This window comes from Hippopotamus amphibius, chromosome 1, assembly GCF_030028045.1.
Source record: "Hippopotamus amphibius kiboko isolate mHipAmp2 chromosome 1, mHipAmp2.hap2, whole genome shotgun sequence".
NCBI classification, from domain to species: Eukaryota; Metazoa; Chordata; class Mammalia; order Artiodactyla; family Hippopotamidae; genus Hippopotamus; species Hippopotamus amphibius.
In genome coordinates, this window is record NC_080186.1 from 212,832,116 (window position 1) to 212,847,124 (window position 15,009).

Below are 15,009 nucleotides of genomic sequence, written 5' to 3' on the forward strand. Positions count from 1 at the left end.
TCAGATTATCTGTTTCTTCTTGTGTGAGCTTCAGTCATAGATGTCTTTCAAGGAAACAGTTCATTTAATCTATTGAACTACTGTGTATACACTTGCTCATTTTATTTCCTTATTGTCTTTTTAGTGTTTGTGTGGTTGTACTGTGAATCTTTCATCACTGGTATTGATATTTTGTGCCTTTTTTCTTTTTCTGGTCAGTCCAGCAAGAGGTTTACCAGTTTCATTGATCTTTTCCTAAAACTAGTTTTTGGCTTCATTAGTTTCCTCTGTTGTTTCCCCCTTTCTGCTCGCTTTGGGTTGATTTTGCCCATCATTTTCTAGTTTCTTAAAATGGAAGCTTAGATGATTGATTTGAGACATTTCTTCTCTTTTAATGTAAGCATTTAATGCTATAAATTTCCCTAGAGGTACTGTTTTAGACGCACCCCGCAAATTTTGATATGCTGTATTCTCATTTGTATTCACTTCAAAATATTTTCTAATTTCCCCAGAAATGTTCTCTTTGGCCCATGGATTAGTCAGAAGTGTGTTGTATTTAATATCCATGTGTCTGTGGGGATTTCCAGATATCTTTCTTTTGTGATTTCTAGTTCAATTCCATTTTAGGAGAGAACATATTTTGTATTATTTCAGTTCTTTCAAACTTGGTAAGGTTTATTTTATGACCAAGGACATGGTCTATCATGGTCAATATTACATGTGTACGTGAAGAGTGTTCTGCTGTTTTGGAGTGGAATGTTCTATAAAAGTCAATTAGATCAAGTGGATCAATGATATTCTTCTATATCCTTGCTGATTTTCTGTTTACTTGTTCTGTTGATTATGGAGAAAAGTTTTCATCTATAATTGTGGATTTATCTATTTTCTACTATCAGTTCTTATTTTATGTATTTTGAACCTCTGTTGTAAGCTGCATACATATCCAGGGATTGTATGTCTTCTTAGTTAACTGACCATTTTGTGTAATTTATTTCTTTATACCTAATTTTTCCTGTTCTGAAGTCTACTTTGTCTGGTTAATATACCCACTCCAGATATTTTTTAATTAGTCTTTGCATGCCTATCTTTTTCCATCCTTCTACTTTTAACCTACTTGTATTATTTAAAGTGGACTTCTTATATATAGATAACAAATAGCTTAGTCTTATATTTTTAACCAAAATGACAGTCTGTCTTTTAATTGGTGTTTCTAGAACATTTATATTTAATGCAATTGTTAATATGGTTGGAGCTATCATTTTATTATTTGTTTTCAGTTTGTCTCTTTTATTATTCATTCCTCTGTTTCTCCTTTTATGGTTTCTTCTGAATTACTTGAATATCTTATAGTTTTCTGTTTTAACTTACATCTTCGCTTTTTAAACTGTATACTTTGTATAATACTTTTTATAATTGCTTTAAGGATTATAACATACATACTTAACTTTTATAGTCTACTTATTAATATTTTACCATTACAAATAAAATGCAGGAAGCTTTCAACCATATAGGTCCCTTTGCATTTCACCCTTATGTTGTATTTACCATATGTACTATATCTGTATACACTAAAAATCCTACCATTCAATGTCATATTATTTGCTTGCAACCATTATACATATTTTAAAGAACTGAAGAGGCGTAAGAAGTATTATATTTACCCATATATATGCTATTTCTGTTGCTCTTCCTTCATTCTCGAAGTTTCAAGTTTCCCTCTGGTATCATTTTCCTTCTGCTCAAAGAACTTCTTTTAGCATTTCTTTCAGAGCAAGTGTATTGGAAAATTCTCTTGTTTTCTTTTCATTGAGGATGCCTTTATTTTGTCTTCACTCCTGAAGAATATTTACACAAAATGTAGATTTCTAGGTTGACATTTCTTTCAGCATTGGATTGAAAAAATGTTGTTCCATTGCTTTCTAGTCTCCATTGTTCCTGATGAGAAATCCATAATTTTGAATAATTTTGCCTCTATACGTTATGTGCAATTTTAGCTTCAAAATTTTTTTTAAATTTTCAGTTTAGTTATGATGCATCTGGACAGTTTTTTGTTTATTTTAGTTTATTTTGCTGAGCTTCTTGAATCCTTATAGGCATGTCTTTTGTCTATTCACCCTTTATCTCTTTCAATATTTAGCTGCATCAATCTTTCTCCTCTCTTTCTGAGACTCCAAAAACATGTAGGTGTCCAAAGACAGCTTTTGATACTATTCCACAGGTACGTGAAGCTCTGTTATTCAGATTGGATAATATACATTGATCTTAATATTGATCTTTAAGTTTACTCTTTCCTCTCTTATCTCCATTATGTAATTGAGCCCATCTAGTGACTTCATTACAATTGTCACAGTTTTCAGTTTGTACCTATCCATTTGATTCTTTTTTATTTTTTATTTTTCCTTTTCCCCACTCTGAAACATGCTTTATTTTTACTTATAAATATATCATGGATATATTTGCAGATAAGTACATATCAATATACTTTATTCCTTTTTTAAAAAGTTTTGGTAAAATATGCAAAATTTACCATCTTAACCATTTTTAAGTGTACAATTCAGTAGTGTTAAGTACCTTCACATTGTTGTGCAACAAATCTTCAGAACTCTTTCAACTTACAAAACTGAAACTCTATACCCATTAAACAACTCCTCATTTCTATCTATCCCTGTGATTTTTTTCTTATAGCATCTATTTTTCTGCAGAGAATTTCTATCTTTTCATTCATTTCAAGAGTGTTTTCCCTAACTTCTTGGAGCTTGGTTATAATAGCTGCTTTAAAGTCACTGATAAGTTGAAGATGTGAGCCATCTTGAGATTGGTTTTTCTTGAGTTTTTGAGGTTTTCCTGGTTCTTGATACATTGAGTATTTTGGATTATTCTGAAATGTTTTACATGTTATAACTCTCTGGGTCATGTTAAAGTCCCATGGTCAGTGTCTATTCTGTTGTTTTAGTTGCTTATCAACCCAATCAGTTCAGGCTGTTCATCCTGACCTGTCATCAGTAGGTTATGGTTTTATCACTTCAATTTTTAAAGCCTTTGCCATGCTGTTCAAATCTGTCTCACATGTCCATCATTCAGGTAGTTAGTCTTGGACCTGGTCTTGGTCTATATCATAGCTAGTGCTCAAAGCCTTTAGTACATTGTTTTGGATCAGTTCCATGCATGAGCAGCCTGCAGTTGAGCCTAGGACTTTACACACAGCTTTATAAGAATCTTTTCCTGAAGCTCCTTCTTTACTGAGATTTCTCCCACACTCTCCTGCTGCCAAGAACCTCTTTTCCTGGTTGTCTGGCTAGACAACTAGAAATCTAAGGTTTTATCCTCCCTGAACTATAGTGCCCTTCTCATGACCAAGTCTGCCTCTGGTGTAAAGTGCTGAGAGAATAGCGAGAGGGAAAAAGTAACTGGGCCTCTTTTATAAGCTCCTATCATCAGAGAGAGAGAATTTTTCCTCAGAGTTTTAGGTCCCCATGCATCTGCCCTTGATGCTGCCACTGCAGGAGTGAAGCTGCAGGACTGGTGTTTAACTTGGGGCAGGACTGAGAGAGAAAACCCCCCAGAGGATTTTCCTAACTATATCCACCCCATGGAAGGGGGTGGTCTCTGGTCCTTGTCCTGTGTCCTGAGGGTTTTGTTTGGAGCTTTTTCTGTCCATACCCAGTGCGCAGTTCTGCTTTTTAATCTTAGTCAGGATATATGGGAGGAAGAAAAAAAAATAGCAGGAAAATCACCAGTAGTGATTATACTTTGAATTTTTATTTCCCTTACCAATCTGCCTGCTAATTCTACTGCTCAGATTCCCAATTGTTTTATCTGTTCTTTTCAGAGTGTTTGGTTGCATCACAGGTAAGACAAACTAGAGTGTGCTTACTTCATCTTAACTGGAAATTGAAGTCTGTTCTCATTTTAAATTTTGTTTTTTAAGTGACTTGATACTATTCCTCAATCAGAGAAATGGAATATTTGGGGAAATAAACAGGAGAGTAGTTAGATGCTTTATCATCTATCTTACTACTTTTGATATTAATAATATAAGTTGTATTCAATATTATTTATTTATTATAAATATTAGACATTGTTAAAATATTATCAATACAATAGAGCACAAAAAAGTCAATCACAACCCAAACAGACTATGAGTTCCAGAGACAGACTTCCTCATCAATGAATTTTCTTCTTTGCTTCTGGTCATTGAAAACTGCTATACCTCTAGGTCATTTTGACTCATAAAATTACAACATTCACAGCAAGTATACCTCAGAGCTTGAGTACAAAGCACAACAATCATTAAAATGCATAAGACTTCAGTATTTAGTGGCATATTTTACACAAAGAAACGGTTCTATGTGCTGCTCCACCAGGGCAAGTTGCAGCTACAAAGAGGCAACAGAGAACTTAAGCAAAGGTCTTCTCAGAACACAACTTACAGCCTTCAGAAACCATGTGCATTAGATATATATTTAAATAATTAATCAGCAGGAATAGTGATTGACTTTTAAGTTTTGAAAAATGCGCTGATCCCAAGCAGGATGGCTGTGATTAGGTTTAGGGTCAGAATTATGGCAACATTCATCATTTTAAAAAGAGGAAAGATTAATCTTCCAGGAAACACGAGAGGAATATAAAACACATACATTTATTTTTCCCTCTCTGAAACCCAGAAATAACAAACAGGGCCAAACATGGAGAAGGAAATATTTATAATGAAATCAGGGCAGCGACAGTCCCATTGAATAGACTCTGAAGAATGTTTGTCAAATACAATAAAATTGGGATAAAAAAATTGAAGGAGGATGCTGAGATCTGACATACATCTAGTCTTAGTTCAAGAAGGATACAAGTGTAGGGAGGGGGGGGAAGTATGGTGAGCCCCCCGACAACGCTTACATTGGATATAGCTAGACTGAGGGTGTGGATGTACACAGCAGGGGTAGTAAGCACTCACTTTCACACCAGCCGATAATGAAGCGTTTGAAGAATGACCTTTCAGCATATTATTAAAAACAAAACCTTCTTACTGAAGTATACTACACATACAAAATGAATTAAATGAACACCCCATGTAACTAGCATCATCTCAAGAAACAGAATATTATCATCACCACAGAAGCCCCTATTGTCCTTTACCAAGGGAGTCCTTCTAATAACATACTTGCTTCTTTTTGTACTTGATGTATATGGAGCCATCCACATGTATGATTTTGTCTGTCAGCCATGTCATTTTTATTTCCCTAATCTGGTTTCCTAACCAGGGAGGGAGGCTAGGAGGTGATGAAACCAGCTCTAAGAGAACAAAGATGACTGAGCAGAAATAAATAAGACCAGACCTTCTAAACAAAAGGCCTGTGAGCTGCAGGACCTCATATTGTCCTACACTCTGAAGTGAGATGGACATGAGAAATGTGGGCTTGTTAGACTCCTCTCCCCCTTATGCCAAACTAGACAGACCCCAGTGATGGAAGATGCAATAACTGTGGTGATTATATATTTGGAGACAGCATACCTGAAGTGTCTTGGCTGATTTCTTGCTGCCTAATATCACTGCTCCTTGCCTGCCTGCCCTGAACATAATTATTGCATAAAGATGATAAGATGAAAACATAAAGAAAAAGGCAGGAGGGACTTCCCTGGTGGTGCAGTGGTTAAGAATCCACCTGCCAATGCAGGGGACACGGTTCGATCCGTGGTCCAGGAAGATCCCACTTGCCGCAGAGCAACTAAGCCCATGTGCTACAACTAACGAGCCCACGAGCTGCAACTACTGAAGCCCACATACCTGGAGCCCATGCTCTGCAACAAGAGAAGCCTCCGCACTAAGAAGCCTGCGCACCACAATGAAGAGTAGCCTCCACTCACTGCAACTAGAGAAAGCCCACACACAGCAATGAAGACCCAATGCAGACAAAAATTAAATAAATAAAAATACTTTAAAAAAAAAAGAAAAGAAAAAGGCAGGAGAATTAATACTTTTACGATGCCGGGCAAAGAGCAGTTCTATATAGAATTGCCTCCATTCAAGATAAGAAAAATAATTGTATATGACCCATGCAAAAATATTTTTTATAATTAAGAAAAGGATTATAACATGGAAAGATAAAAACAGAATATACAGTTGAAGAATTCCTCCTGAAAATTTAAAAAATTTTAGGGGAAAATGTGTCCTATGCGATCTTAGGATCTGAAAAGAACAAATGGAAAGAGAAATGGAAAGCAAGGGAGGATAAGGAAGAAAAGATGAAGATAAAGATTTGAAAGTTATTATTAAAAGAGTAACCATATAGGGACTTCCCTGGTGGCGCAGTGGTTAAGAATCCACCTGCCAATGCAGGGAACACGGGTTTGAGCCCTGGTCCAGGAGGATCCCACATGCCGCAGAGCAACTAAGTCCATGCACCACAACTACTGAGCCTGCACTATAGAGCCCATGAGCCACAACTACTGAGCCTGAGTGCCACAACTACTGAAGCCCAAGAGCCTAGAGCCTGTGCTCCACAACAAGAGAAGCCACCACACTGAGAAGCCCATGCACAACAACGAAGAGTATCCCCTGCTCTCTGCAACTAGAGAAAGCCTGTGCACAGCAAAGAAGACCCAATACAGCCAATAAATACATAAAATTAAATTTTGGGACTTCCTAGGTGGCATGGTGGTTAAGAATCCACCTGCCAATGCAGGGAACACGGGTTTGACCCCTGCCCCAGGAAGATACCACATGCTGTGGAGCAACTAAGCCCTTGAGCCACAACTATTGAGCCCTTGTGCCACAACTACTGAAGCCCACACACATAGAGCCCACGCTCCACAACAAGAGAAGCCACCACAATGAGGAGTCCGCGCGCCGCAATGAAGAGTAGCCCCCGCTCACGGCAACTAGAGAAAGCCCGTATGCAGCAATGAAGACCCAACACAGCCAATTAATTAATTAATTAATTAATTTAAAAAATTAAATTAAAAAAAAAGAGTAACCATATAGAGCTCAAACAGTAAAGGGTCAACGTCTGGTAACTGAGTTTTCTAAAGAAGATAATAGACTATGAAACAGAAAAAAAATATGTTCAAATATATAGTAGAAGAAAATTTTTGTGTGTGAAAGGAAAGCTAGAACATGCAAAATGAAAAGGATCAACATGTTACAAAAAATGATAGAATAATGCCATTAATGAGACAAATTCTGGTTATACTGTCGAACTTCAAGGATAAAGAAAGAATCATACAAGCATTTATGCACAGGAAAAATGTCATCCTAAAGGAAAACAAGACTGACCTCATAGTTTTTCTTCAGCAACATTAGATACCAAAAGGCAATGAAGCAAAGTCTATGGTACTCAAATGAAACAATGAGATCCTAAAAAGCCAAGCTTCCATTCATATGTACGTGCAAAAGAAACTATGTCCATGTATGCAAGAATTCAGGAACTACAATAACCAATGAATCCTTCTGAAAAATATTGTTAAAATATAATCTAACTATGCTGATGCATTACAATAAAGAACTCATAGGAAAGTTTTGGTATGAAAAAGCTGCAGATAAGCATTATTTTCATTTAAACCTAGAAATAAATACAAACATATGTGGTAAGTATAGATACCAAATTGACTGTAATTATAATTTTTTGAAGAAAAGCTAAATACAATTGACGCTTGACAATGAGAGGGTTATGGGCACTGACCCCCAGGCAGTTGAAATCCACATATAACTTTTGACTTCCCCAAAAGTAAGCTACTAATAGCCTACTGTTGACTGGAAACCTTACTGATAACATAAACGTCCAATTAACACATATTTTGTATGGTATATGTATTATATACTGTATTTTTACAATAAAGTAAGGTAGAGAAAAGAAAATGTTATTAAGAAAATCATAAGGATGAGAAAATACTTTTACAGTACTATATTGTATCTATTGATACTGCAAGTTTACATCTATTTATAGGATAAGTCATCTGTCAGTACCTACATCAATATTGTCTTATATGAGACAAAATACTGTAGTTGCTACATGTATTACTAACACTAGACATGAAAAATGAAAAACTAAAAAATTCATCTTTATTTACAGATATAACAATCATGCATTGATAATAAGGAAGCAGCAAAATGATTGCTTTATGGTAGCCTAGGGTACCTGATACAATTACTTCAGAGTAGCCTAGCCTATACACTAATGAATGAATCATTATAACATTTTTATGGCATACAGTATTACAGTCATATTCATAATACAGTATTGGAAACACTGCTACATTAAACACACACACACACACACACACACACACACACACATACGTACTTGTTTAAAGACCTAAATGTAAGACCTGAAATGTTACAAGTCCTAGAAGAGAACACAGGCAGAACACTTTGACATAAATCAGAGCAATATTTTTTTTAGATCTATCTCCTAAGGCAAAAGAAGCAAAAGCCAAAATAAACAAATGGGACCTAATTAAACTTAAAAGCTTTTGCACAGCAAAGGACAGCATCGACAAAATGAAAAGACAACCTACTGATTGGACGAAAATATTTGCAAATGATGCAATTGATAAGGGGTTAATATCCAAAATACAAAAACAGCTCATACAACTCAATATAAAAAAAGATTAAAAAATGGGCAGAGGATCTGAATAGATATTTTTCCAAAGAAGATATATAAGTGGCCAACAGGGACATGAAAAGGTGTTCAACATTGCTATTCACCAGAGAAATGCAGATCAAAACCACAATGAGATATCACCCCACACCTGTCAGAATGGCTATCATCAAAGTCTAAGAATAACAAATGCTGGAGAGGGTGTGGAGAGAAGGGAACCCTCCTACACTGTTGGTGGGAATGTAAATTGGTACAGCCACTATGGAAAACAGTATGGCGTTTCCTCAAGAAACTAAAAATAGAACTACCATATGACCCAGTAATTCCACTCCTGGGAATATATCAAAAGAAAATGAAAACACTAATTCAAAAAGGTACATGCACTCCAATGTTCATAGCAGCATTATTTACAATAGCAAAGATATGGAAGCAACCTAAGTGTCCTCCAACAGATGAATGGCTAAGATTGTGTGTGTGCGTGTGTGTATAAAATGGAATACTACTCAGCCATTAAAAAAAGAATGAAGTTTTGCCATTTGCAACAATGTGGATGGATCTAGAGGGTATTATGCTTAGTAAAATAAATCACAGAAAGACAAATACTCTATGTTATCACTTATATGTGGAATCTAAAAAATAAAACGAATGAATATAACAAAACAGACTCACAGATAACAGATATAGGAACCAACTAGTGGTTACCAGTGGGCAGAGGGAAGACAGGAGGAACAAGACAGTGGTAGGGGATTACGGGATACAAACTACTATGTAAAAAAATAAATAAGCAACAAGGATATATTGTACAGCACAGGGAAATAAAACCATTATTCTGTAACAATTTTAAATGGAGTATAATCTATAAAAATATCAAACCATTATGTTATATACCTGAAACATATAATATTGTTAATCAACTATACTTCAACTTAAAAAAAAAAAAAACACTTACTTGTGATGGAAGTCTGATATGCAGTTTCTCCAATTACAAGAGAGAGGCATACTGTAGGGTACTGTAATTTTTTTGAAAGCAAAGTTATAAAACAGTGAGAAAGCTAATACATTATTAATTTTATATTAAATATCACTCATCTACTGCCTATGGAAAGATAGGCTATCCACTTCAATACAAGTCTTGCATACAATGTTCTACATCATGATCTACGTACAAAAACATCTCATATAGTCCTTGCTGTAGCTGTTAGATTTTCACACAAAGATACACAAACATACACAACATATAAGTTTATTAACTGTATGGCACAATGATTCTTTAATATTCATTAAGTGGAGAAGGATCATCACTAAGTCTTCATGCTTGTCATCTTCACATTGAGTAGGCTGAGGAAGAAGAAGAGGAGGGCTTTGTCTCAGGGGTGGCAGAGGTGGAGGTGGAAAGGGAGGCAGGAGAGGCAAGCACATTCAGTATAACGTTATGGAAATACATAGTAATTTCTGTCTGACTTTTTTGCTTTTTCATGCCTCTAAAAAATGTTTCTATACAATACCAATCCTTTTTCCACCATTTGTTTTTGTTTCACTGTCCATAACATAGAAGGGTCTGTGTCGTAAAAGAAGTCAAAAGCAGTATTTTTTAAAAATAATTAATTTATTTATTGTCTGCATTGGATTTTCACTGTGGTACGCGGGCTTTTCATTGTGGTGGATTCTCTCGTTGTGGAGCACGGGCTCTAGGCGCACAGGCTTCAGTAGTTGTGGCATGTGTGCTCAGTAGTGTGGCTCGTGGGCTCTAGACTGCAGGCTCAGTAGTTGTGGCACAGAGGCTTAACTGCTCTGCAGCATGTGAGATCTTCCCAGTCCAGGGATTGAACCCGTGTCCCCTGCATTGGCAGGCGGATTCTTAACCACTGCGCCACCAGAGAAGCCTCTCAAAGGCAGTCTTGAATAATCAAAACCCTTCTCCCAGATTGTCTAATGTCAACTTATTTTCTGGCACTGCTTCTTCTACATCTTTTTCCTCATCATCTGGCACTGGTTTGGAAGCACTCAGCTCCATCAAGTTATCTTCTGTTAATTTCTCTAGTGTGGTGTCTGTCAGCTCTTGAAGTTTTCTAAGATTCATATCTTGAAACACTTCACCCCCCACTTTTTTTTGTTTGTTTGTTTTGCCATATCCACAATCTCTTTCAGGATTTCTTTGACTGGCTTTGTTGTAAATCCTGTGAGGTCACACAAACACCTGGACATGGTTTTCTCCAGCAGGAATTTATTGTTTTGGGCTTGATGGCTTTCACAGCTTCTTCTGTAACTGTGATCACATCTTCAATGGTGTAATCATTTCAGACTTTCATGATGTTCTCTGTATCTGGGTTCTCTTCCATAGCATTGACAATTTTTCCTATTGAGTATCATGTGTAACGAGCCATAAAGGTCTTTATGACTCCTGATCTAGAGGCTGAGTTAGAGATGTGTTTGAGCGCAAGTAGATCACTTTGTTCCCTTCAGGGTTGAACTCATGGGGCTCTGGGTGGCCAGGGACGTTTTCCAATATCAAAAGAACTTTAAAAGGCAGTCCTTTACTGGCAAGATACTTCCCGACTTCAGGGACACAGCATTGTTGGAATCGATCCAGAAAAAGTTCTCGTTATCCAGGCCTTCTTGTTGTACAACCAAAAGACTGACAGCTGGTGCTTATCTTTTCCCATCAAGGTCCAGGGGTTAGCAGCTTTATAGATAAGGGCAATCTTGGTCATAAACCTGACTGTATTTTCATAAAACAGTAGAGTTAGCTACCTCTTCCTGCCTTAAATTCTGGTGCACGCTTCTCTTCCTTACTAATAAGTGTTCTTGGTGGCACTTTTTTCCCCTCAGAATAAAGCACTTTCATCTGCATTGAAAACCTATTCAGGAAGATATCATTTCTCCTTAATGATTTTATAATGGCACCTGGGAGCTCGTCTGTTGCCTCTTGGTCAACAGAAGCTGCTTCCGTTACTTGACATTTTTAAAGCCAAACCTTTATAACTATCAAACCATCCTTTGCTGGTATTAAATTCTCTAGCTTTAGATCCTTTATGTTCCTTTTGCTTTAAGTTGGCATATGACGACTCTACTTTTTCTCAAATCATATGAGTCTATAGATATGCCTTTTTTATAGCAATCTTGCACCCTCATAAAAGATGCATTTTCAATATGATCTAAAAAGGTATTCTGCAAAAAGTGCAAGGTTTTTGTGTCTGCTGGCGTAGCTGCAGCGATGGCTTCATGAATTTCCTTTCCTTTTCTTTTTTTACAATGGTCCTCACCCTGAATTCTTTTATCTTGAAATGGAGAGCAACCACAGCTGCAGACCCCAATCTATAATACGCATCAGGCAACTCAATTTTTTCTTGTAATGTCATGACTTTTCTCTGCTTCTTGTGAGCACTTCCAACATCACTGGCAGCACTTCTTTCGTATGGGTCCCGTGGTTTTTCAAGGTTTATGGTATTGCACTAAACAAGGTGAAAAACATGCAAGAACCGCAAGAGATCACTTTTTACTGTGATACACAATTTATAAGAGAAGCAAACTGCTCACGCAGAGATGATTAGCATCACACAGCATTTTTTGGATACTCACAACTCTTGAGCTCACTGCAATAGCAACAGGAGGTGGCTACAAAATTATTATAGCAGTACAAACTACAGTTAATTTTATGTACTTACAACTTAATACTTTATTTTTATTTACATTTCTCTCATCTGCGAATGGTGCCATGTGTGGCCTGTGTTTGCATGCATAAATTTTGATAAATTTTAACTTCTTATAATAGATTTGTGTATATTTTATGGTAATAAATGATGAAATAGACTAGTACCTACATATATTTTATACATGGATAACATCCTTTTTTCTTACTTTTTCGATATCTCTAGGCTATTTGATTTGTAAGTTTTTTCAAATTGCCACAAATCTCCAAAATTTTTCTAATATATTTATTGAAAACCATCCTCACATAAATGGACGCACTCAGTTCAAACTGATATTTTCAGACCACGATGAAAAAAACTCTCAAAATTAATAAAAGCAGACGCTACAGGTTGGTTCAATCAATATGACTTCAACTCATCTGTAATATTTCCTCCTCTATAAAAGAGCTGGAAGGTCAAAGGCCAAAGGGATTTTTCCCATTCCCTTGAAGCTAACATTCTATATGGGATTACCTTTCGCCAACAAGACATGGTTGTGTGAGACAGCAGAACTGACTTTGTACAGTGAAGATCACATGCCTCCTCTGGCAGGTTTGTCTTGGAATTTGGCTTCTCTGTAGCAGTAGTAGTAGAATATCTTGTGTCTAGTAATTATCTTTGCGAATTGCAAAGGAAAGGTATTGCCTGCAACTAAGAACTTGACCAAAACAACCCCAGCTACTTGATGATTTTAAAACTGTCTCAACTTTAGACCAAAGAAGAAATAAAAACTGCAATGATATCATGTTTGGAAATTAACTACAATGAAAATATCAAAATTTATGGGATTATACCCAAAGGTGTATTTAGAGGAAAATTCGTAGCTTTAAAATGTTACCATACAGGTATCATTATTAAATATGAGAACTTTGGGGTCAAACTGCCTTGGTTTGAATATTGACTCTAACTCAGTGCTCAGAACTCAATTATGTATGATTATGGGCAAGTTACTTAGTTCCCCTCCAAGCCTGTATTTCCTTATTTGAAAAATGGAGATATTACCTCAGAGAGTTGCTATAAAGGTTAAATGGGAAATATCTAAAGCACTCAGCTCAGTGCTTAGCATAATCACTCAAACAATATTAAATAAGAAATTAGAAAATGGATAAACCAGGCTCTCTCTAGAGGAAAACAAAAGGAGGGAAGAGTAAAGGGGAAGTTAGAAAATTTAAGAATTTTCTCAGTGAAGGAAATTCCGTATCTACTCTTTATCTGCTTTCACTAGGCTCCCAGGACTGTCACAACACTATTCAAAGCAATGAAAGAATTTGGAACCTTGCCCCAGGAAAAAACCCTTGAGGATTTCTTATAGAAACAATTTTTTGTTAGAATCTTCTGATTCTGTGTGAGAGAAGTTTTAAAACTATTTTAGAGACTATCCAAAATTCGACTGAATTAAATCTCCTCAAGTATGTTCATAATACATTCAATACCAGTATTATGTGAATTCTACCTTGGGCTATTTAGTCATCTTTTATCAGTCATACTCAAAGAACAAATACATCATTTGTAACGATATTACCAGGCATGTTATAGCTCATAGAGCTCTTTCTTATGCATTTCTTTTTTAAAAATTAATTAATTAATTGGCTGCATTGGGTCTTCCTTGCTGAGCATGGGCTTTCTCTAGTTGCGGCAAGTGGGGCTACTCTTCATTGTGGTGCATGGGCTCCTCATTGTGGTGGCTTCTCTCATTGCAGAGCACAGGCTCTAGGCACATGGGCTTCCATAGTTGCAGCACATGGGCTCAATAGTTGTGGCTCATGGGCTCTAGAGTGCAGGCTCAATAGTTGTGGCACATGGGCTTAGTTGCTCTGTGGCATGTGGGATCTTCCTAGAGGAAGGATTGAACCTGGGTCCCCTGCATTGGCAGGCGGATTCTTAACCACTGCACCACCTAGGAAGTCCCTTGTGCATTTCTAATTGACCCTTAGAGCAATCCTATGAATAAGATAAACAAGTCACTTGTTACTATTCTGATTAAAATTTTACAGAGGAGAAAATCAAGTCCCAGAGATACAACTTGTTTGAAGATACTAAATGGCAGGGCACAGAAATTTAGAACTCAGCTAAGAACCAAAAAGTACTAGACTCACTGTAATATTTTCTTTATGTTTTTATCTAGAAGTATATTTAGGCTGCCTGCTAGAGTCATGGGATTTGAGAGGGTATTTACTTACTAAGAAGAGAACACTTTGTTTGTGTTTCATCAGGATTTCTTTCTATACCCCATTCTACACAGATTTAATCCTAAATACCTTAAGAGTATAAGGATCTGCCATTATCACTAATACATTTATTCCCACCAGTATCTAGTTTTATTTTATTCCCAAGAATTGTAAAAAGCTTTTCCATATCATGCTATATACATTTCAACATTAATTCTGGATTCATCATTTAAGTATCTTAACTCTTCATGAACTCACTAATATTTCATCAACTTTATTGTGTAGTAATAAAAAAACATTTCTCCATACCGACCAGATATTTTAATTTATTTATATATATTTTTTGACATATAGTTGACTTACAAAGTGTTAGTTTCTTATATACAGCAGATTCAGTTATATATATATGTATGAATATATATATGTGTAACACATAAACATACACACATATATATAGTCTTTTTCATATTCTTTTCCATTATAGTTTATTATAGCATATGGAATATAGTTCCCTGTGCTATACAGTAGGACCTTGTTGTTTATTTTATATATAGTAGCTTATATCTGTTTATCCCAAACTGC